The following is a 23558-nucleotide window of genomic DNA, read 5'->3' as shown; positions in this document are numbered from 1 at the left end:
CATTGTTTTATCTCTCCCTCCCCTGACTCCTTCACTCGTGTTTTTCCATCTGTTCTCTGTCTAACCCCATTCACTCTCTCTCTCTCTCACTTTTTCCCTCTCTACTTTATTCCATTGTTTTATCTCTCCCTCCCCTGACTCTTGTTTTTCCATCTGTTATCTCTCTAACCCCATTCAGTCTCTTTCTCTTGAGTGGCGCAACAGGCTAGAGGCGTCACTACAGACCATGGTTCGATCCTGGGCTGTATCACATACTGCAGTGATTGGGAGTCCCGTAGTAATTAATTACTTAAAAATCATACAATGTGATTTTCTGGATTTTTGTTTTAGATTCCGTCTCTCACAGTTGAAGTGTACCTATGATACAAATTACAGACCTCTACATGCTTTGTAAGTAGGAAAACCTGCAAAATCGGCAGTGGATCAAATACTTGTTCTCCCTACTGTATATAGCCATTGAATCTTGAATAATATAACTGTCACGAGAATTTTCAATCCCAATGATAATAACCAACCATTATTAAAGCTTTGACTAATTCCCGAGGTTTCTAAGACCTTGGATTTAATAATAATTAGGCCAAGTCTCAAATCATATAATGCGCATAGCCTTTTATATAACTCCTACAAGCACCTACAAGTCTACAAGCGCATCTGTTCCTCCCTGGGTGGAGGAACGTTATCTCCTGTCCTTGGTCTCACAGTACCAAAACATGTGTGTTGTCAAGTTCCTATTTATCACACACAAACACAATGTTCCCACTGACTCACAATATTCTAGAATTATGTCTAAACACATTGTCTAAGCTTCTGTAACTATTAGGGTGAAATACTTTAGTCATTACTCTTAATGTCATTCAGATTCTCTTATTATTACTCTAAACATATACATTCCCTTATCAATAACTTTAAAATGCCTCATGACCTTAGTTCAACTGTCTAATTCCAAAACTCAAGAAATAAGCTTGTTTTGTTCCTTTGTTTGTAAACAATGCAATTGTAAACTATATATGTTTAAATCTTATGGATTGTCAATCCTTGCATCATAGCTCTGTCTTTGAATCTGAGAGTGGTTACATTTCTCCAACCCCATCCCTCAGCTGTTTACCTAAACAGAGAACTGCAGATTTCCCTTTAACTCTCTGCCTCCTCTCCCTCTCTCTTCTCCTGGCAGGCGCATTCATGGTTCTCTATGTCATGCTGTTGGTGGTGGTGGGGGTTCCCCTGTTCTTCATGGAGCTGGCTGCGGGCCAGTGTATCCGTCAAGGCAGCATCGGTGTGTGGAAGCACATCTCCCCCAAGCTGGCCGGTATCGGCTACTCCAGCTGCATGGTGAGCACAACAGGTTGGCCGGTATCGGCTACTCCAGCCGCATGGTGAGCACAACAGGTTGGCCGGTATCGGCTACTCCAGCTGCATGGTGAGCACAACAGGTTGGCCGGTATCGGCTACTCCAGCTGCATGGTGAGAACAACAGGTTGGCCGGTATCGGCTACTCCAGCCGCATGGTGAGCACAACAGGTTGGCCGGTATCGGCTACTCCAGCCGCATGGTGAGCACAACAGGTTGGCCGGTATCGGCTACTCCAGCCGCATGGTGAGCACAACAGGTTGGCCGGTATCGGCTACTCCAGCCGCATGGTGAGCACAACAGGTTGGCCGGTATCGGCTACTCCAGGCGCATGGTGAGCACAACAGGTTGGCCGGTATCGGCTACTCCAGCTGCATGGTGAGCACAACAGGGGTTGGTCCCAAATGGCACCCTATTTCATACTGTATGTACAGATGCCGTACCTTAATTTGAACCTGCTTCTCACAGCAGGAAAATAATCCTGCTGCAATGTCAATTATTATGTGGATTATAATTAATGGACATTTATGTAGGGAAAATCAGGTCTGAAATGTTAAAGTGGACGTTAGAAGCCTTTTTAAAAATTGAATTCACAAAAATTAGCATTTCCTGCAAAAATGAGCGTTTCCTTTTCCTGTGCAGGAAAATGATCTGCAGCAACAGTGTGATTAAATTAAGATAGCAGATCTGTAGTGCACTACTTTTGACCAACAGTGTGATTAAATTAAGATAGCAGATCTGTAGTGCACTACTTTTGATCAACAGTGTGATTAAATTAAGATAGCAGATCTGTAGTGCACTACTTTTGACCAACAGTGTGATTATGGCTCCTAGTGTTGTTAACAGGTCCTGCACCAATGACTGTGGACAGGTTTGGAACCTGACCTTAAGCCCTGAGGCAAAGAAGAACAGCAGAACAGCTTGCAGAAGTCGACTGGTGTAGTCTAGCAGTCAGAATAAGTCAGCTTGGTTTAACCGTGGAGGGGGTCATAGAAACAGCATAGTTATAGTGAGAGATCACTTCATAATGAACTTTTTAGTCACCTCATGTCTGGTAAAAAGAGATACAAAACAAACTGACTCGTACACCTGTGTGGCTGGAGAAGGCTAGAGGTTTGTGTGTGTGTGTGTGTGTGTGTCTGTGTGTGTGTCTGTCTGTCTGTCCGTCCGTCCGTCCGTCCGTCCGTCCGTCCGTCCGTCCGTCCGTCTGTGTGTTGTTAGGGGAACGATCTCTTTGTAATTTGTGAGATGTAGTTGCACACTCCTCTCTCCCCTGTGTTGGTATCACTTATGCACTGACACCCTATTGGTTAACACTGACACCCTATTGCTTAACACTGACACCCTATTCATACTCATTCTGTCAGTGCTGATGTCAGGGAGCTGCTATAACAATATTTAAAGGGATAGTGTGATACTTTAGGAATTACTTACCCAGAGTCAGAGAACTTTGTGATTTGATGTCCCTGCATACAGTTTGAAGGAAGTTTAATTTAGTTTTGCGAGCCATTGTTAACTAGCGTTAGCGCTGCTAAATGCTACTACTTGCAGTTTTATTATATGCATAGTCACTTCACCCCTACCTACATATACAAATTACCTGGACTAACCTGTACCCCTGCACACTGACTCGGTACCGGTATCCCCTGTATATAGCCTCATTATTGTTATTTTATTGTGTTACTTTTTATAATTTTTTACTTTAGTTTATTTGGTAAATATTTTCTTAACTCGTCTTGAACTGCGCTGTTGATTAAGGGCTTGTAAGTCAGCATTTCACTGTGAGGTCTACACTGTTGATTAAGGGCTTGTAAGTAAGCATTTCACTGTGAGGTCTACACTGTTGATTAAGGGCTTGTAAGTAAGCATTTCACTGTGAGGTCTACACTGTTGATTAAGGGCTTGTAAGTAAGCATTTCACTGTGAGGTCTACACTGTTGGTTAAGGGCTTGTAAGTCAGCATTTCACTGTGAGGTCTACACTGTTGATTAAGGGCTTGTAAGTCAGCATTTCACTGTGAGGTCTACACTGTTGATTAAGGGCTTGTAAGTCAGCATTTCACTGTGAGGTCTACACTGTTGATTAAGGGCTTGTGAGTAAGCATTTCACTGTGAGGTCTACACTGTTGGTTAAGGGCTTGTAAGTCAGCATTTCACTGTGAGGTCTACACTGTTGATTAAGGGCTTGTAAGTCAGCATTTCACTGTGAGGTCTACACTGTTGATTAAGGGCTTGTAAGTCAGCATTTCACTGTGAGGTCTACACTGTTGATTAAGGGCTTGTAAGTCAGCATTTCACTGTGAGGTCTACACTGTTGATTAAGGGCTTGTCAGTCAGCATTTCACTGTGAGGTCTACACTGTTGGTTAAGGGCTTGTAAGTCAGCATTTCACTGTGAGGTCTACACTGTTGATTAAGGGCTTGTAAGTAAGCATTTCACTGTGAGGTCTACACTGTTGGTTAAGGGCTTGTAAGTAAGCATTTCACTGTGAGGTCTACACTGTTGGTTAAGGGCTTGTAAGTAAGCATTTCACTGTGAGGTCTACACTGTTGGTTAAGGGCTTGTAAGTCAGCATTTCACTGTGAGGTCTACACTGTTGGTTACGGGCTTGTAAGTCAGCATTTCACTGTGAGGTCTACGCTGTTGGTTAAGGGCTTGTAAGTCAGCATTTCACTGTGAGGTCTACACTGTTGGTTAAGGGCTTGTAAGTCAGCATTTCACTGTGAGGTCTACACTGTTGGTTAAGGGCTTGTAAGTCAGCATTTCACTGTGAGGTCTACACTGTTGATTAAGGGCTTGTAAGTCAGCATTTCACTGTGAGGTCTACACTGTTGGTTAAGGGCTTGTAAGTCAGCATTTCACTGTGAGGTCTACACTGTTGGTTAAGGGCTTGTAAGTCAGCATTTCACTGTGAGGTCTACACTGTTGGTTAAGGGCTTGTAAGTCAGCATTTCACTGTGAGGTCTACACTGTTGGTTAAGGGCTTGTAAGTCAGCATTTCACTGTGAGGTCTACACTGTTGGTTAAGGGCTTGTAAGTCAGCATTTCACTGTGAGGTCTACACTGTTGATTAAGGGCTTGTAAGTAAGCATTTCACTGTGAGGTCTACACTGTTGGTTAAGGGCTTGTAAGTCAGCATTTCACTGTGAGGTCTACACTGTTGATTAAGGGCTTGTAAGTAAGCATTTCACTGTGAGGTCTACACTGTTGGTTAAGGGCTTGTAAGTCAGCATTTCACTGTGAGGTCTACACTGTTGATTAAGGGCTTGTAAGTCAGCATTTCACTTTGAGGTCTACACTGTTGATTAAGGGCTTGTAAGTCAGCATTTCACTGTGAGGTCTACACTGTTGATTAAGGGCTTGTAAGTAAGCATTTCACTGTGAGGTCTACACTGTTGATTAAGGGCTTGTAAGTAAGCATTTCACTGTGAGGTCTACACTGTTGATTAAGGGCTTGTAAGTCAGCATTTCACTGTAAGGTCTACACTGTTGGTTAAGGGCTTGTAAGTATGCATTTCACTGTGAGGTCTACACTGTTGATTAAGGGCTTGTAAGTCAGCATTTCACTGTGAGGTCTACACTGTTGATTAAGGGCTTGTAAGTCAGCATTTCACTGTGAGGTCTACACTGTTGATTAAGGGCTTGTAAGTCAGCATTTCACTGTGAGGTCTACACTGTTGATTAAGGGCTTGTAAGTAAGCATTTCACTGTGAGGTCTACACTGTTGGTTAAGGGCTTGTAAGTCAGCATTTCACTGTGAGGTCTACACTGTTGATTAAGGGCTTGTAAGTCAGCATTTCACTGTGAGGTCTACACTGTTGATTAAGGGCTTGTAAGTCAGCATTTCACTGTGAGGTCTACACTGTTGATTAAGGGCTTGTAAGTCAGCATTTCACTGTGAGGTCTACACTGTTGATTAAGGGCTTGTCAGTCAGCATTTCACTGTGAGGTCTACACTGTTGGTTAAGGGCTTGTAAGTCAGCATTTCACTGTGAGGTCTACACTGTTGATTAAGGGCTTGTAAGTAAGCATTTCACTGTGAGGTCTACACTGTTGGTTAAGGGCTTGTAAGTAAGCATTTCACTGTGAGGTCTACACTGTTGGTTAAGGGCTTGTAAGTAAGCATTTCACTGTGAGGTCTACACTGTTGGTTAAGGGCTTGTCAGTCAGCATTTCACTGTGAGGTCTACACTGTTGGTTAAGGGCTTGTAAGTCAGCATTTCACTGTGAGGTCTACACTGTTGGTTAAGGGCTTGTAAGTCAGCATTTCACTGTGAGGTCTACACTGTTGGTTAAGGGCTTGTAAGTCAGCATTTCACTGTGAGGTCTACACTGTTGGTTAAGGGCTTGTAAGTCAGCATTTCACTGTGAGGTCTACACTGTTGATTAAGGGCTTGTAAGTAAGCATTTCACTGTGAGGTCTACACTGTTGGTTAAGGGCTTGTAAGTAAGCATTTCACTGTGAGGTCTACACTGTTGGTTAAGGGCTTGTAAGTAAGCATTTCACTGTGAGGTCTACACTGTTGGTTAAGGGCTTGTCAGTCAGCATTTCACTGTGAGGTCTACACTGTTGGTTAAGGGCTTGTCAGTCAGCATTTCACTGTGAGGTCTACACTGTTGGTTACGGGCTTGTAAGTCAGCATTTCACTGTGAGGTCTACACTGTTGGTTAAGGGCTTGTAAGTCAGCATTTCACTGTGAGGTCTACACTGTTGGTTAAGGGCTTGTAAGTCAGCATTTCACTGTGAGGTCTACACTGTTGGTTAAGGGCTTGTAAGTCAGCATTTCACTGTGAGGTCTACACTGTTGATTAAGGGCTTGTAAGTCAGCATTTCACTGTGAGGTCTACACTGTTGGTTAAGGGCTTGTAAGTCAGCATTTCACTGTGAGGTCTACACTGTTGGTTAAGGGCTTGTAAGTCAGCATTTCACTGTGAGGTCTACACTGTTGGTTAAGGGCTTGTAAGTCAGCATTTCACTGTGAGGTCTACACTGTTGGTTAAGGGCTTGTAAGTCAGCATTTCACTGTGAGGTCTACACTGTTGGTTAAGGGCTTGTAAGTCAGCATTTCACTGTGAGGTCTACACTGTTGATTAAGGGCTTGTAAGTAAGCATTTCACTGTGAGGTCTACACTGTTGGTTAAGGGCTTGTAAGTCAGCATTTCACTGTGAGGTCTACACTGTTGATTAAGGGCTTGTAAGTAAGCATTTCACTGTGAGGTCTACACTGTTGGTTAAGGGCTTGTAAGTCAGCATTTCACTGTGAGGTCTACACTGTTGATTAAGGGCTTGTAAGTCAGCATTTCACTGTGAGGTCTACACTGTTGATTAAGGGCTTGTAAGTCAGCATTTCACTGTGAGGTCTACACTGTTGATTAAGGGCTTGTAAGTAAGCATTTCACTGTGAGGTCTACACTGTTGGTTAAGGGCTTGTAAGTCAGCATTTCACTGTGAGGTCTACACTGTTGATTAAGGGCTTGTAAGTCAGCATTTCACTGTGAGGTCTACACTGTTGATTAAGGGCTTGTAAGTCAGCATTTCACTGTGAGGTCTACACTGTTGATTAAGGGCTTGTAAGTCAGCATTTCACTGTGAGGTCTACACTGTTGGTTAAGGGCTTGTAAGTCAGCATTTCACTGTGAGGTCTACACTGTTGGTTAAGGGCTTGTAAGTCAGCATTTCACTGTGAGGTCTACACTGTTGGTTAAGGGCTTGTAAGTCAGCATTTCACTGTGAGGTCTACACTGTTGATTAAGGGCTTGTATGTAAGCATTTCACTGTGAGGTCTACACTGTTGATTAAGGGCTTGTAAGTCAGCATTTCACTGTGAGGTCTACACTGTTGATTAAGGGCTTGTAAGTCAGCATTTCACTGTGAGGTCTACACTGTTGGTTAAGGGCTTGTAAGTCAGCATTTCACTGTGAGGTCTACACTGTTGGTTAAGGGCTTGTAAGTCAGCATTTCACTGTGAGGTCTACACTGTTGGTTAAGGGCTTGTAAGTCAGCATTTCACTGTGAGGTCTACACTGTTGATTAAGGGCTTGTATGTAAGCATTTCACTGTGAGGTCTACACTGTTGATTAAGGGCTTGTAAGTAAGCATTTCACTGTGAGGTCTACACTGTTGGTTAAGGGCTTGTAAGTCAGCATTTCACTGTGAGGTCTACACTGTTGATTAAGGGCTTGTAAGTAAGCATTTCACTGTGAGGTCTACACTGTTGGTTAAGGGCTTGTAAGTAAGCATTTCACTGTGAGGTCTACACTGTTGGTTAAGGGCTTGTCAGTCAGCATTTCACTGTGAGGTCTACACTGTTGGTTAAGGGCTTGTCAGTCAGCATTTCACTGTGAGGTCTACACTGTTGGTTACGGGCTTGTAAGTCAGCATTTCACTGTGAGGTCTACACTGTTGGTTAAGGGCTTGTAAGTCAGCATTTCACTGTGAGGTCTACACTGTTGGTTAAGGGCTTGTAAGTCAGCATTTCACTGTGAGGTCTACACTGTTGATTAAGGGCTTGTAAGTAAGCATTTCACTGTGAGGTCTACACTGTTGGTTAAGGGCTTGTAAGTCAGCATTTCACTGTGAGGTCTACACTGTTGGTTAAGGGCTTGTAAGTAAGCATTTCACTGTGAGGTCTACACTGTTGGTTAAGGGCTTGTAAGTCAGCATTTCACTGTGAGGTCTACACTGTTGGTTAAGGGCTTGTAAGTCAGCATTTCACTGTGAGGTCTACACTGTTGGTTAAGGGCTTGTAAGTCAGCATTTCACTGTGAGGTCTACACTGTTGGTTAAGGGCTTGTAAGTCAGCATTTCACTGTGAGGTCTACACTGTTGGTTAAGGGCTTGTAAGTCAGCATTTCACTGTGAGGTCTACACTGTTGGTTAAGGGCTTGTAAGTCAGCATTTCACTGTGAGGTCTACACTGTTGGTTAAGGGCTTGTAAGTCAGCATTTCACTGTGAGGTCTACACTGTTGGTTAAGGGCTTGTAAGTCAGCATTTCACTGTGAGGTCTACACTGTTGGTTAAGGGCTTGTAAGTCAGCATTTCACTGTGAGGTCTACACTGTTGGTTAAGGGCTTGTAAGTCAGCATTTCACTGTGAGGTCTACACTGTTGATTAAGGGCTTGTAAGTAAGCATTTCACTGTGAGGTCTACACTGTTGGTTAAGGGCTTGTAAGTCAGCATTTCACTGTGAGGTCTACACTGTTGATTAAGGGCTTGTAAGTCAGCATTTCACTGTGAGGTCTACACTGTTGATTAAGGGCTTGTAAGTCAGCATTTCACTGTGAGGTCTACACTGTTGATTAAGGGCTTGTAAGTCAGCATTTCACTGTGAGGTCTACACTGTTGGTTAAGGGCTTGTAAGTCAGCATTTCACTGTGAGGTCTACACTGTTGGTTAAGGGCTTGTAAGTCAGCATTTCACTGTGAGGTCTACACTGTTGGTTAAGGGCTTGTAAGTCAGCATTTCACTGTGAGGTCTACACTGTTGATTAAGGGCTTGTAAGTCAGCATTTCACTGTGAGGTCTACACTGTTGGTTAAGGGCTTGTAAGTAAGCATTTCACTGTGAGGTCTACACTGTTGGTTAAGGGCTTGTAAGTCAGCATTTCACTGTGAGGTCTACACTGTTGATTAAGGGCTTGTAAGTCAGCATTTCACTGTGAGGTCTACACTGTTGGTTAAGGGCTTGTAAGTCAGCATTTCACTGTGAGGTCTACACTGTTGGTTAAGGGCTTGTAAGTCAGCATTTCACTGTGAGGTCTACACTGTTGGTTAAGGGCTTGTAAGTCAGCATTTCACTGTGAGGTCTACACTGTTGGTTAAGGGCTTGTAAGTCAGCATTTCACTGTGAGGTCTACACTGTTGATTAAGGGCTTGTAAGTCAGCATTTCACTGTGAGGTCTACACTGTTGATTAAGGGCTTGTAAGTCAGCATTTCACTGTTGTTAAGGGCTTGTAAGTCAGCATTTCTAGGTCTACTGTTGATTAAGGGCTTGTAAGTAAGCATTTCACTGTGAGGTCTACACTGTTGGTTAAGGGCTTGTAAGTCAGCATTTCACTGTGAGGTCTACACTGTTGATTAAGGGCTTGTAAGTCAGCATTTCACTGTGAGGTCTACACTGTTGGTTAAGGGCTTGTAAGTCAGCATTTCACTGTGAGGTCTACACTGTTGATTAAGGGCTTGTAAGTCAGCATTTCACTGTGAGGTCTACACTGTTGGTTAAGGGCTTGTAAGTCAGCATTTCACTGTGAGGTCTACACTGTTGGTTAAGGGCTTGTAAGTCAGCATTTCACTGTGAGGTCTACACTGTTGGTTAAGGGCTTGTAAGTCAGCATTTCACTGTGAGGTCTACACTGTTGGTTAAGGGCTTGTACATTTCACTGTGAGGTCTGTTGATTAAGGGCTTGTAAGTAAGCATTTCACTGTGAGGTCTACACTGTTGGTTAAGGGCTTGTAAGTCAGCATTTCACTGTGAGGTCTACACTGTTGGTTAAGGGCTTGTAAGTCAGCATTTCACTGTGAGGTCTACACTGTTGATTAAGGGCTTGTAAGTCAGCATTTCACTGTGAGGTCTACACTGTTGATTAAGGGCTTGTAAGTCAGCATTTCACTGTAAGGTCTACACTGTTGGTTAAGGGCTTGTAAGTATGCATTTCACTGTGAGGTCTACACTGTTGGTTAAGGGCTTGTAAGTCAGCATTTCACTGTGAGGTCTACACTGTTGATTAAGGGCTTGTAAGTCAGCATTTCACTGTGAGGTCTACACTGTTGATTAAGGGCTTGTAAGTCAGCATTTCACTGTGAGTTCTACACTGTTGGTTAAGGGCTTGTAAGTCAGCATTTCACTGTGAGGTCTACACTGTTGGTTAAGGGCTTGTAAGTCAGCATTTCACTGTGAGGTCTACACTGTTGGTTAAGGGCTTGTAAGTCAGCATTTCACTGTGAGGTCTACACTGTTGGTTAAGGACTTGTAAGTCAGCATTTCACTGTGAGGTCTACACTGTTGGTTAAGGGCTTGTAAGTCAGCATTTCACTGTGAGGTCTACACTGTTGATTAAGGGCTTGTATGTAAGCATTTCACTGTGAGGTCTACACTGTTGATTAAGGGCTTGTAAGTAAGCATTTCACTGTGAGGTCTACACTGTTGGTTAAGGGCTTGTAAGTCAGCATTTCACTGTGAGGTCTACACTGTTGGTTAAGGGCTTATAAGTCAGCATTTCACTGTGAGGTCTACACTGTTGATTAAGGGCTTGTAAGTAAGCATTTCACTGTGAGGTCTACACTGTTGATTAAGGGCTTGTAAGTAAGCATTTCACTGTGAGGTCTACACTGTTGATTAAGGGCTTGTAAGTCAGCATTTCACTGTAAGGTCTACACTGTTGGTTAAGGGCTTGTAAGTATGCATTTCACTGTGAGGTCTACACTGTTGGTTAAGGGCTTGTAAGTAAGCATTTCACTGTGAGGTCTACACTGTTGATTAAGGGCTTGTAAGTCAGCATTTCACTGTGAGGTCTACACTGTTGATTAAGGGCTTGTAAGTCAGCATTTCACTGTGAGGTCTACACTGTTGATTAAGGGCTTGTAAGTCAGCATTTCACTGTGAGGTCTACACTGTTGATTAAGGGCTTGTAAGTCAGCATTTCACTGTGAGGTCTACACTGTTGATTAAGGGCTTGTAAGTCAGCATTTCACTGTGAGGTCTACACTGTTGATTAAGGGCTTGTAAGTCAGCATTTCATTGTGAGGTCTACACTGTTGGTTAAGGGCTTGTAAGTCAGCATTTCACTGTGAGGTCTACACTGTTGGTTAAGGGCTTGTAAGTCAGCATTTCACTGTGAGGTCTACACTGTTGATTAAGGGCTTGTAAGTCAGCATTTCACTGTGAGGTCTACACTGTTGATTAAGGGCTTGTAAGTCAGCATTTCATTGTGAGGTCTACACTGTTGGTTAAGGGCTTGTAAGTCAGCATTTCACTGTGAGGTCTACACTGTTGGTTAAGGGCTTGTAAGTAAGCATTTCACTGTGAGGTCTACACTGTTGATTAAGGGCTTGTAAGTCAGCATTTCACTGTGAGGTCTACACTGTTGATTAAGGGCTTGTAAGGCAGCATTTCACTGTGAGGTCTACACTGTTGGTTAAGGGCTTGTAAGTCAGCATTTCACTGTGAGGTCTACACTGTTGGTTAAGGGCTTGTAAGTAAGCATTTCACTGTGAGGTCTACACTGTTGGTTAAGGGCTTGTAAGTAAGCATTTCACTGTGAGGTCTACACTGTTGGTTAAGGGCTTATAAGTCAGCATTTCACTGTGAGGTCTACACTGTTGGTTAAGGGCTTGTAAGTCAGCATTTCACGGTTGTATTTGACGCATGTGACAAATAACGTTTGATTTGATTTGATTTGACTGGAAGTCTACAGGTGCAGCTAGCATGTTAAATACTGCTTTAACCCTGTCTTCCTTCCTCAGGTGCAGCTAGCATGTTAAATACTGTATTAACCCTGTCTTCCTTCCTCAGGTGCAGCTAGCATGTTAAATACTGTATTAACCCTGTATTCCTTCCTCAGGTGCAGCTAGCATGTTAAATACTGCATTAACCCTGTCTTCCTTCCTCAGGTGCAGCTAGCATGTTAAATACTGTATTAACCCTGTCTTCCTTCCTCAGGTGCAGCTAGCATGTTAAATACTGTATTAACCCTGTCTTCCTTCCTCAGGTGCAGCTAGCATGTTAAATACTGCATTAACCCTGTCTTCCTTCCTCAGGTGCAGCTAGCATGTTAAATACTGTATTAACCCTGTCTTCCTTCCTCAGGTGCAGCTAGCATGTTAAATACTGTATTAACCCTGTCTTCCTTCCTCAGGTGCAGCTAGCATGTTAAATACTGTATTAACCCTGTCTTCCTTCCTCAGGTGCAGCTAGCATGTTAAATACTGCATTAACCCTGTCTTCCTTCCTCATGTGCAGCTAGCATGTTAAATACTGTATTAACCCTGTCTTCCTTCCTCAGGTGCAGCTAGCATGTTAAATACTATATTAACCCTGTCTTCCTCAGGTGCAGCTAGCATGTTAAATACTGCATGAACCCTGTCTTCCTTCCTCAGGTGCAGCTAGCATGTTAAATACTGCATGAACCCTGTCTTCCTTCCTCAGGTGCAGCTAGCATGTTAAATACTGCATGAACCCTGTCTTCCTTCCTCAGGTGCAGCTAGCATGTTAAATACTGCATGAACCCTGTCTTCCTTCCTCAGGTGCAGCTAGCATGTTAAATACTGCGTGAACCCTGTCTTCCTTCCTCAGGTGCAGCTAGCATGTTAAATACTGCATGAACCCTGTCTTCCTTCCTCAGGTGCAGCTAGCATGTTAAATACTGCATGAACCCTGTCTTCCTTCCTCAGGTGCAGCTAGCATGTTAAATACTGCATGAACCCTGTCTTCCTTCCTCAGGTGCAGCTAGCATGTTAAATACTGTATTAACCCTGTCTTCCTTCCTCAGGTGCAGCTAGCATGTTAAATACTGTATTAACCCTGTCTTCCTTCCTCAGGTGCAGCTAGCATGTGAAATACTGCATTAACCCTGTCTTCCTTCCTCGGGTGCAGCTAGCATGTTAAATACTGTATTAACCCTGTCTTCCTTCCTCAGGTGCAGCTAGCATGTTAAATACTGTATTAACCCTGTCTTCCTTCCTCAGGTGCAGCTAGCATGTTAAATACTGCATTAACCCTGTCTTCCTTCCTCATGTGCAGCTAGCATGTTAAATACTGTATTAACCTTGTCTTCCTTCCTCAGGTGCAGCTAGCATGTTAAATACTGTATTAACCCTGTCTTCCTTCCTCAGGTGCAGCTAGCATGTTAAATACTGTATTAACCCTGTCTTCCTTCCTCAGGTGTGTTTCTTTGTGGCTCTCTACTACAATGTCATCATCGCATGGAGTCTCTTCTACATGGGCAACTCCTTCCAGTATCCTCTACCTTGGGAGCAGTGTCCCATCAACATGACCACCAATAACACTGGTATTCACGAGCTGTGTGTGTGTGTGTGTGTGTGTGTGTGTGTGTGTGTGTGTGTGTGTGTGTGTGTGTGTGTGTGTGTGTGTGTGTGTGTGTGTGTGTGTGTGTGTGTGTGTGTGTGTGTGTGTGTGTGTGTGTGTGTGTGTGTGTGTGTGTGTGTGTGTGTGTGTGTGGTTCATATCATGCTTCTCCTTATTTGTGTTTAGATGTGTAATGGACACATTGTATTCTACAAGAGCAGGGTTTGTGTATGTAAACTATAAATCTCTCTCTCTCACTCACTCTCTCTCACTCCCCTCTCTCTCTCACTTCCTCTCCCTCCTTCTCTCTCTGTCTCTCGCTCTCTCTGTCTGTCAGTAAAGGAATGCTTAGGTAGCTCCCCAACCTCATACTTCTGGTTCCGGAAGGCTCTAGACATCACAGACTCCATCGATGAGTCTGGTGAGTTTAACCCCATCATGACTGGCTGTCTGATGGCTGCCTGGGCCATCGTCTGTCTAGCCATGATCAAAGGCATCAAGTCATCTGCCAAGGTAAGGACGCTCTCAGTTCATCTTTTTCACAACATATAACATGTTGCAAACAGTATAACGGGTCACCACCTGCCTTGACCCTCAGTAATGTCGCCGCTGGCAACCACTAACCATGATTATGGTAGGCTAGTAGTTAACACGCTAGCTGTGAAGGAAAGTGGCTGAATTCTGTTTTTGGCAAATGTTACTTTTAAATTGTTTAATGTTAATGTTAATGTCCTCCTTCGTTGACCTTGTCTTGTTAAATGTTTTTTTTTTCATATATAGTTTTTAAAAGAGAATGTAGAATCATAAAACACGGGACGAGATGTTAAAAACTGTCCATTGTGCCAATAGATGGAATGCACTCGCATGAGATTTGCCGTGATGTTGACAGAGTGGCATGGGAGGTTTATTTCTTAGACTGGGGTAAGATGTCAATTTTTGGGACACATCCTCAGTAGTGTGCCTTCGAATCAGTGGGTGTTTCGGCCTTTAATCACTAAACACCCTCATCAAAGGTGGCCAGCTAAAGGGTGATCAAGCCTTAGCTTGTGTCCCATGCACGTGGAAAAATGAGTTGCTGGCCAATATCGACAAGCATCTTCCAGTCCCGGGCCATGGCTAGGTGTCCAGTTTCTGGCTTTGTAGGAGGATACTTGGGCCTTTTCTGTCCCTCCCGGATGAATGTTGTTGTTTTGACGGGATTGCTTGTTTTTGGAGGTAATGAATTGGTTGCACTCCTCTTGGTCTCAAGTGCTGCAGCCAGGCTCTTGAGGACCTGATTGTGCCTCCAGGTGTAGCGGCCTTGTGAGAGGCTGGTCTTGCAACCTGTCATTATATGCCTGAGAGTCGCTGGAGCTGGGCAGAGGGGGCAGGTCGAGTCCTCGCCATACCATTGATGTAGATGTTTTGGTGATGGAAGCACATCATAAACAGCTCTTATGATGAAGCTGATGTTGCTTGCCTCCATTTGCCAAAGCTCACTCCAGTTGATCTTTCTCCTCTCCAGACCTTCCCACCGCGTCCATTGCCCTTGTTTAGCAAGAGAGACAGCCTTTGCACTTCTTGCAGTCTCCTCCTGTCTGCGCACCTCCTCGACCACCAGCTTCCTGCGTTCAGATGTTGTTGCCTTATGGAACGTTGGTTTGCTTGCTGCCAGGCCAAAGCCTCCTCTTCCATGCTGGATATTCCCCACAATGTCTTGGTGTCTCAGGGCTGATGTTGCTTGCTGCACAGCCTTGGATGATGTCCATTTCCGTCCAGTTTGTAGGGGAGGTGCAGCCTTGCTAATGGTCTGGTCTTTGGAGTCCTTCAATGTCATCTGAAGTCTTACTTTAGAGCACTTGTACTCCTCCGTTAGACTTGTAAGAGGTAGTTCAAGGACCCCTTTGCCATAGAGGCCGATGTTACTCAGGCATCGTGGGACACCCAGCCATTTCTTCACGTATGAGGTAATGGTTCGCTCCATCTTCTCCACTGTTGTTATTGGGACCTCATAGACGGTGAGTGGCCACATTACCCGGGGAGAAGTCCAAACTGTAGGCACCAATGCTTGAGCCTCCCAGGCAGTAGGGCCTTGTTGATGTTCTCAAGACTGTCGGCGATGTCCTGCCTTACTTGCTGCACTTGATCTTTATCCCGGAGGCTTTCGTTGTACCATCTACCCAGGCTCTTGATGGGTTGCTCAGACACGGTTGGTATCGGGTCATCTCCAATGCAGAAGCTCACATCTTTAAGCTGTCCCTTAACTATGGAGATGCTTCGAGATTTGCTTGGCTTGATTTTCATCCGGGCTCACTTGATGTTATCCTGCAGTTTTGCAAGTAGGTGGGAGATGGATCCCTTCCTTAGTTCTTTCACCGCCGACCACCCATCTCGATGCCCTGATGATGACTTCCATGGCCATAGTGAAGGCCAGAGGAGAAATTGTACAGCCTGCCATTATGCCTACTTCCAAGCACTGTCATGTTGTTGTGAAGTCAGGTGTTGTTGAGGAATGGGGCTGGAGAAATGCAACCTCTCCTAAATCCATAGACATATTTTACAATCTCCATTAAAAGAAGTGATGGTTCCTAATTGTATTGTAATTCTCCTTAGGTGATGTATTTCTCCTCAGTCTTCCCCTATGCTGTGCTGCTCATCTTCCTCGTCAGAGGCTTGATGCTGGACGGAGCCATGGAGGGAATCGCCTACATGTTCTACCCTAAAGTAAGTACTAATATAACTATAATATATTTAATTGATTTTGCACTTTTAATTACAAGTAGAGTCTCAAAGATGTACAAAGATGCTTAAAAACAAGAATAAAAAAAACATGAATTTCTATTCACTTCCTGAATTGACAGCTTATAAATAGAATAGAATTTAGTCTTATGCTGTCTCTCTCTCTCTCTCTCTCTCTCTCTCTCTCTCTCTCTCTCTCTCTCTCTCTCTCTCTCTCTCTCTCTCTCTCTCTCTCTCTCTCTCTCCTCTCTCTTCTCTCTTTCTTCTCTTGCTTTCTTCTTTCTCTCTCTCTCTCTCCCTTTTGTCTCTCTCTCTCTCTCTCTCTCTCTCTCTCTCTCTCTCTCTCTCTCTCTCTCTCTCTCTCTCTCTCTCTCTCTCTCTCTCTCTCTCTCTCTCTCTTTCTTCTCTTGCTCTCTCTCTCTCTCTCTCTCTCTCTCTCTCTCTTTCTTCTCTCTCCCTTTTGCTCTTCTCTCTCTTCTCTCTCTCTCTCTCCTTCTTTTGTCTCTCTCTCTCTCTCTCTCTCTCTCTCTCTCTCTCTCTCTCTCTCTCTCTCTCTCTCTCTCTGTCTCAGATAGAAATTTGGGCTGAGGTGCAGGTGTGGCGGCAGGCAGCCACACAGGTGTTCTTTGCCCTGGGCCTGGGCTACGGCTCTGTGATTGCCTACTCTTCCTACAACCCCATCCACAACAACTGTCACCGTGACGCGCTCATGGTCTCTTGCATCAACTTCATGACCTCAGTGCTCGCATCACTGGTGGTGTTCGTAGTGCTGGGCTTCAGGGCCAAGAACATTGTCCTGAACTGCATCACCCAGTAAGTGTGGAGTCAAGGGGGGGATTGTGGGTGTGTGTTTGTGAGTGAGTGAGTGAGTGTTGTAGGAATTCCTCTATGTTTTAACACCCAATTAAAATTAAACACTCTGTCAATTCAAAATGGATATGTATGACCCTTATTAGTATAAAAATGGACAGAGCCCAGTCTTAAAGTCAAACAGCAGCCTTTATTCACGAGAGTACTGCTCCTTACACATTTTACCACAGGTTATAAACTTAAAATGACGTCATTAGTTTCAGTACCCACCCGTGCCATCTCCGCTCTAATACAAAGGCTGTATGTTTCTCACATCGTCTTCCCCATTAAGATGATATATGACTGAGCTTAGGACAGCTGGTGTAGATAAGCCTTCTAGCCAGTCTGGCTATGAGTTCATTCATTTCTACCATGGTACAGACAGTCATTGTATTCATTGCACACATTATATTCAGTACTAAGATTAAAAATACAATTCATACATATACAGTAACATAATAGTATTCTGATTAGTACATATACAGTAACATAATTGTATTCTGATTAGTCAGTCCTGATTGAAATGTATACATAATTAGTCATCATTGATAAAAAATTCCTTTAACAGTGAGTGAGTGAGTGAGTGAGTGAGTGAGTGAGTGAGTGAGTGAGTGAGTGAGTGGGAGTGGTGAGTGAGTGAGTGAGTGGTGAGTGAGTGAGTGAGTGGTGAGTGAGTGAGTGAGTGAGTGAGTGAGTGAGTGAGTGAGTGAGTGAGTGAGAAATGTCATTTTGTTACTTCGGATGAACTATCCCTTTATAAAGCATGTCAATATTATGGAAACACATCCAAGACATGTCTATATGTACACTCTTAGAAAGAAAGGTGCTATCTAGAACCTTAAAGGGTTCTTCAACTGTCCACATAGGAGAACCCTTTGAAGAACTATTGTTGGTTGCAGGTAGAACCCTTTTGGTTCCAGTTTCTACATGGAACCAAAAAGGGTTCTACATGGAACCAAAAAGGGTTCTACCTGGAACCATAATGGTCCTCCTATGGGTCCATCTGACTAACCTTTTCTGAACCTTTTTTTCTCCGAGTGTAAGCATACCTTCAAATGAAGTATTAGCGATGTACCGAAGGGAATTTCGATATTGAGAGCTTGGAATTATCATGTTCTATCTGCAATTTTGACCAAATTGAGTTCTGGACATTTTCTTGTTCTGTTCAATGTTCTCTACCTATATAGTACTCTAAATAACCCCCAATTCATGTTGTTAAGTGAATAAGGATATGAGCTAGAAATTTCTCACACCATTCAAAACAATAAGGGTTGGTAACTTTCAAGCCAATTACCTCAGAATCAACTTTTTACAGAAGGAACCTTATAATTCTAAGCTCGGACAACGTCACCTCCTACCCTTCAGAAATCTGGGCCTGTTAAATGACATGGCCACACATGGAAGCAACCATCACTGGTGGCCATGGTTCAACATGTCTGATCCTGCCTCCGTCACCATACCTGACTACAGAGAGTGGTACCATCACTACGGCTCCCAGGTGGGGACAAACATCACCGACTGTGACCTGGATGAGGAGATGAGCAAGGTGAGGGTTAGATTAGGTTTTAGGGGGCTTGTGGTTCAAATCCTATTTTCAGAAATAATGGAGAAAGGAGTCCTTTGTAATGTAGGCACAAAGTTATTTATAAGGAGCTGTCTTTACGTGGCTCTAACTGTCTTTACGTGGCTCTAACTGTCTTTACCTGGCTCTACCTGTCTTTACCTGGCTCTAACTGTCTTTACCTGGCTCTAACTGTCTTTACCTGGCTCTAACTGTCTTTACGTGGCTCTAACTGTCTTTACCTGGCTCTAACTGTCTTTACCTGGCTCTAACTGTCTTTACCTGGCTCTAACTGTCTTTACCTGGCTCTAACTGTCTTTACGTGGCTCTAACTGTCTTTACGTGGCTCTAACTGTCTTTACCTGGCTCTAACTGTCTTTACCTGGCTCTAACTGTCTTTACGTGGCTCTAACTGTCTTTACCTGACTCTAACTGTCTTTACCTGGCTCTAACTGTCTTTACCTGGCTCTAACTGTCTTTACCTGGCTCTAACTGTCTTTACCTGGCTCTAACTGTCTTTACCTGGCTCTAACTGTTTCCCCTACCTTGTATTCCCTCTCTTTCTTCACCCCTTACAACCTCCTGTTAACACCTTGCCCCCCCTCACTCATCCTCTCTCTCCCTCCCTCGTTATCTCCCTACCTCCCGTGTTCTCTCACTCCCTCCCGTGTTCTTTCCCTACCTCCCGTGTTCTCTCCTTCCCTCCCGTGTTCTCTCCCTACCTCCCATGTCCCCCACCTCCCGTGTTCTCTCCCTCCCGTGTTCTCTCCCTCCCGTGTTCTCTCCCTCCCTCCCGTGTTCTCTCCCTACCTCCCGTGTTCTCTCCCTATCTCCCGTGTTCTTTCCCTACCTCCCGTGTTCTCTCCCTCCCGTGTTCTCTCCCTACCTCCCATATTCTCTCCCTCCTTCGTTCTCTCCTTCGTTTCCCTCCCTCGTTCCCACGTTCTCTCCCTCCCTCCCGTGTTCTCTCCCTACCTCCCGTGTCCCCCCTCCCGTGTTCCTCCCTACCTCCCGTGTTCTCTCCCTACCTCCCGTGTTCTCTCCCTACCTCCCGTGTTCTCTCCCTACCTCCCGTGTTCTCTCCCTACCTCCCGTGTTCTCTCCCTCCCTCCCGTGTTCTCTCCCCTCCCTCCCGTGTTCTCTCCCTCCCTCCCTCCCGTGTTCTCTCCCTACCTCCCGTGTTCTCCCTCCCCCTCCCGTGTTCTCTCCCTACCTCCCGTGTTCTCTCCCTACCTCCCGTGTTCTCTCCCTACCTCCTGTGTTCTCTCCCTCCTGTGTTCTCTCCCCACCTCCCGTGTTCTCTCCCTCCTTCGTTCTCTCCTTCGTTCCCTCCCTCATTCCCACGTTCTCTCCCTCACTCATTCTCTCCCTCCCTCCCATGTTCTCTCCCCCCTCCCTTCCTCCCTCCCTCGTTCTCTCCCTTTCTCTATTACATTTTACCCCCCCTCTCTAACCCATTTCTAACCCATTTCTAACCCATTTCTAACCCATATCTAACCCCTCTCTAACCCATATCCTACCCCTCTCTAACCCATCGCTAACCCATATCTAACCCCTCTCTAACCCATATAATAATAATAATAATATATGCCATTTAGCAGACGCTTTTATCCAAAGCGACTTACAGTCATGTGTGCATACATTCTATGTATGGGTGGTCCCGGGAATCGAACCCACTACCCTGGCGTTACAAGCGCATATGTCGCTCAAACCCTCTTAATTTCAATACGTTGTTGAGAAAGGCAGGTTACAAATATCAACATAATCCACATAGAATACAGTTTACAAATATCATCATATTCCACATAGAATACAGGTTACAAATATCAACATACTCCACATAGAATACAGTTTACAAATATCATCATATTCCACATAGAATACAGGTTACAAATATCAACATACTCCACATAGAATACAGGTTACAAATATCAACAACATACTCCACATAGAATACAGGTTACAAATATCATCATATTCCACATAGAATACAGGTTGCAAATATCAACATACTCCACATAGAATACAGGTTGCAAATATCATCATATTCCACATAGAATACAAGTTACAAATATCAACATACTCCACATAGAATACAAGTTACAAATATCAACATACTCCACATAGAATACAAGTTACAAATATCAACATACTCCACATAGAATACAAGTTACAAATATCAACATACTCCAAATAGAATACAAGTTGCAAATATCAACATACTCCATATAGAATACAAGTTACAAATATCAACATACTCCACATAGAATACAAGTTACAAATATCAACATACTCCACGTAAATGAATGTGTTTGTCCCTCTTGTCCCTCTCTCTCTAACCCCCAGGGTGTGGAAGGGACGGGCCTGGCGTTCATTGCCTTCACAGAGGCCATGGCCCAGTTCCCTGCCAGCCCCTTCTGGTCCACGCTCTTCTTCCTCATGCTGCTCAACCTGGGCATGAGCACCATGTTCGGCACCATGCAGGGGATCCTCACCCCCTCATGGACAACTTCAGCCTGCTGGGACGCCACCGGACCATGCTCACAGGTAATACAGACATGTTCACACACACCAATGACCCAATACACAAATGCACCCACAAATGCACCCACGTATACACACGTGCGCACACACTCAACTAAATGTTTCAAAGACAGACAAAGAGCACAACTACAAACTGAAACACCAAAAAATATAACAAGTTTTAGTTTGTAGTTGTGCTCTTTGTCTGTCTTTGAAACATTTAGTCTGCGTGTCACTGTTCTTTGCGTGTCACTGTTCTTTGTCATTATGGTTCAGTGTGTCACTAAATAGCTGTGTTCTTTGTCATTATGGTTCAGTGTGTTACTAAATAGCTGTGTTCTTTGTCATTATGGTTCAGTGTGTTACTAAATAGCTGTTCTTTGTCATTGTGGTTCAGTAGGTCACTAAATAGCTGTGTTCTTTGTCATTATGGTTCAGTAGGTCACTAAATAGCTGTGTTCTTTGTCATTATGGTTCAGTGTGTTACTAAATAGCTGTGTTCTTTGTCATTATGGTTCAGTGTGTTACTAAATAGCTGTTCTTTGTCATTATGGTTCAGTGTGTTACTAAATAGCTGTGTTCTTTGTCATTATGGTTCAGTAGGTCACTAAATAGCTGTGTTCTTTGTCATTGTGGTTCAGTAGGTCACTAAATAGCTGTGTTCTTTGTCGTTATGGTTCAGTAGGTCACTAAATAGCTGTGTTCTTTGTCATTATGGTTCAGTAGGTCACTAAATAGCTGTGTTCTTTGTCATTATGATTCAGTGTGTCACTAAATAGCCGTGTTCTTTGTCGTTATGGTTCAGTGTGTCACTAAATAGCTGTGTTCTTTGTCGTTATGGTTCAGTAGGTCACTAAATAGCTGTGTTCTTTGTTGTTATGGTTCAATGAGTCACTAAATAGCTGTGTTCTTTGTTGTTATGGTTCAATGAGTCACTAAATAGCTGTGTTCTTTGTTGTTATGGTTCAGTGTGCAGCTGTTCCCTGGGCTTTGTGATCGGACTTTTGTTTACCCAGCGCTCTGGGAACTACTTTGTGACAATGTTCGATGACTACTCTGCTACCCTACCCCTGATCATCGTGGTGGTCTTTGAGACATTCGCTGTGGCCTGGGTGTACGGAGCTGACCGGTAAGATGTTCAAACAGGTTTACCAATGCCAATGTAATAGTGTAATACCAATGTAATAGTGTAATACCAGTGTAATAGTGTAATACCAGTGTAATAGTATAATACCAGTGTAATAGTGTAATACCAGTGTAATAGTATAATACCAGTGTAATAGTGTAATACCAGTGTAATAGTATAATACCAGTGTAATAGTGTAATACCAGTGTAATAGTATAATACCAGTGTAATAGTATAATACCAGTATAATACCAGTGTAATAGTATAATACCAGTGTAATAGTATAATACCAGTGTAATAGTATAATACCAGTGTAATAGTGTAATACCAGTGTAATAGTATAATACCAGTGTAATAGTGTAATACCAGTGTAATAGTATAATACCAGTGTAATAGTATAATACCAGTATAATACCAGTGTAATAGTATAATACCAGTGTAATAGTATAATACCAGTGTAATAGTATAATACCAGTGTAATAGTATAATACCAGTGTAATAGTATAATACCAGTGTAATAGTATAATACCAGTGTAATAATACCAGTGTAATAGTATAATACCAGTGTAATAGTATAATACCAGTGTAATAGTATAATACCAGTGTAATAGTATAATACCAGTGTAATAGTGTAATACCAGTGTAATAGTATAATACCAGTGTAATAGTGTAATACCAGTGTAATAGTATAATACCAGTGTAATAGTATAATACCAGTATAATACCAGTGTAATAGTATAATACCAGTGTAATAGTATAATACCAGTGTAATAGTATAATACCAGTGTAATAGTATAATACCAGTGTAATAGTGTAATACCAGTGTAATAGTATAATACCAGTGTAATAGTATAATACCAATGTAATAGTGTAATACCAGTGTAATACCAATGTAATAGTATAATACCAGTGTAATACCAATGTAATAGTGTAATACCAGTGTAATAGTATAATACCAGTGTAATAGTATAATACCAGTGTAATACCAGTGTAATAGTGTAATACCAGTGTAATAGTATAATACCAGTGTAATAGTGTAATACCAGTGTAATAGTATAATACCAGTGTAATAGTGTAATACCAGTGTAATAGTATAATACCAGTGTAATAGTGTAATACCAGTGTAATGGTATAATACCAGTGTAATAGTATAATACCAGTGTAATAGTATAATACCAGTGTAATAGTATAATACCAGTGTAATAGTATAATACCAGTGTAATAGTGTAATACCAGTGTAATAGTGTAATACCAGTGTAATAGTGTAATACCAGTGTAATAGTATAATACCAGTGTAATAGTGTAATACCAGTGTAATAGTATAATACCAGTGTAATAGTATAATACCAGTGTAATAGTATAATACCAGTGTAATACCAGTGTAATAGTATAATACCAGTGTAATAGTATAA

General features: G+C 43.1%; 1 pseudogene; it reads left to right on the top strand.

The window, feature by feature from the left end:
- The window catches only part of LOC124022833, a 63580-nt pseudogene that overhangs the window by 20098 nt on the left and 19924 nt on the right, over window positions 1–23558 (top strand).

Source organism: Oncorhynchus gorbuscha, unplaced genomic scaffold (assembly GCF_021184085.1).
Source record: "Oncorhynchus gorbuscha isolate QuinsamMale2020 ecotype Even-year unplaced genomic scaffold, OgorEven_v1.0 Un_scaffold_1445, whole genome shotgun sequence".
NCBI lineage: Eukaryota > Metazoa > Chordata > Actinopteri > Salmoniformes > Salmonidae > Oncorhynchus > Oncorhynchus gorbuscha.
The sequence above is the reverse complement of the archived record's forward strand: the minus strand, read 5'-3'. Positions and strand labels throughout refer to the sequence as shown.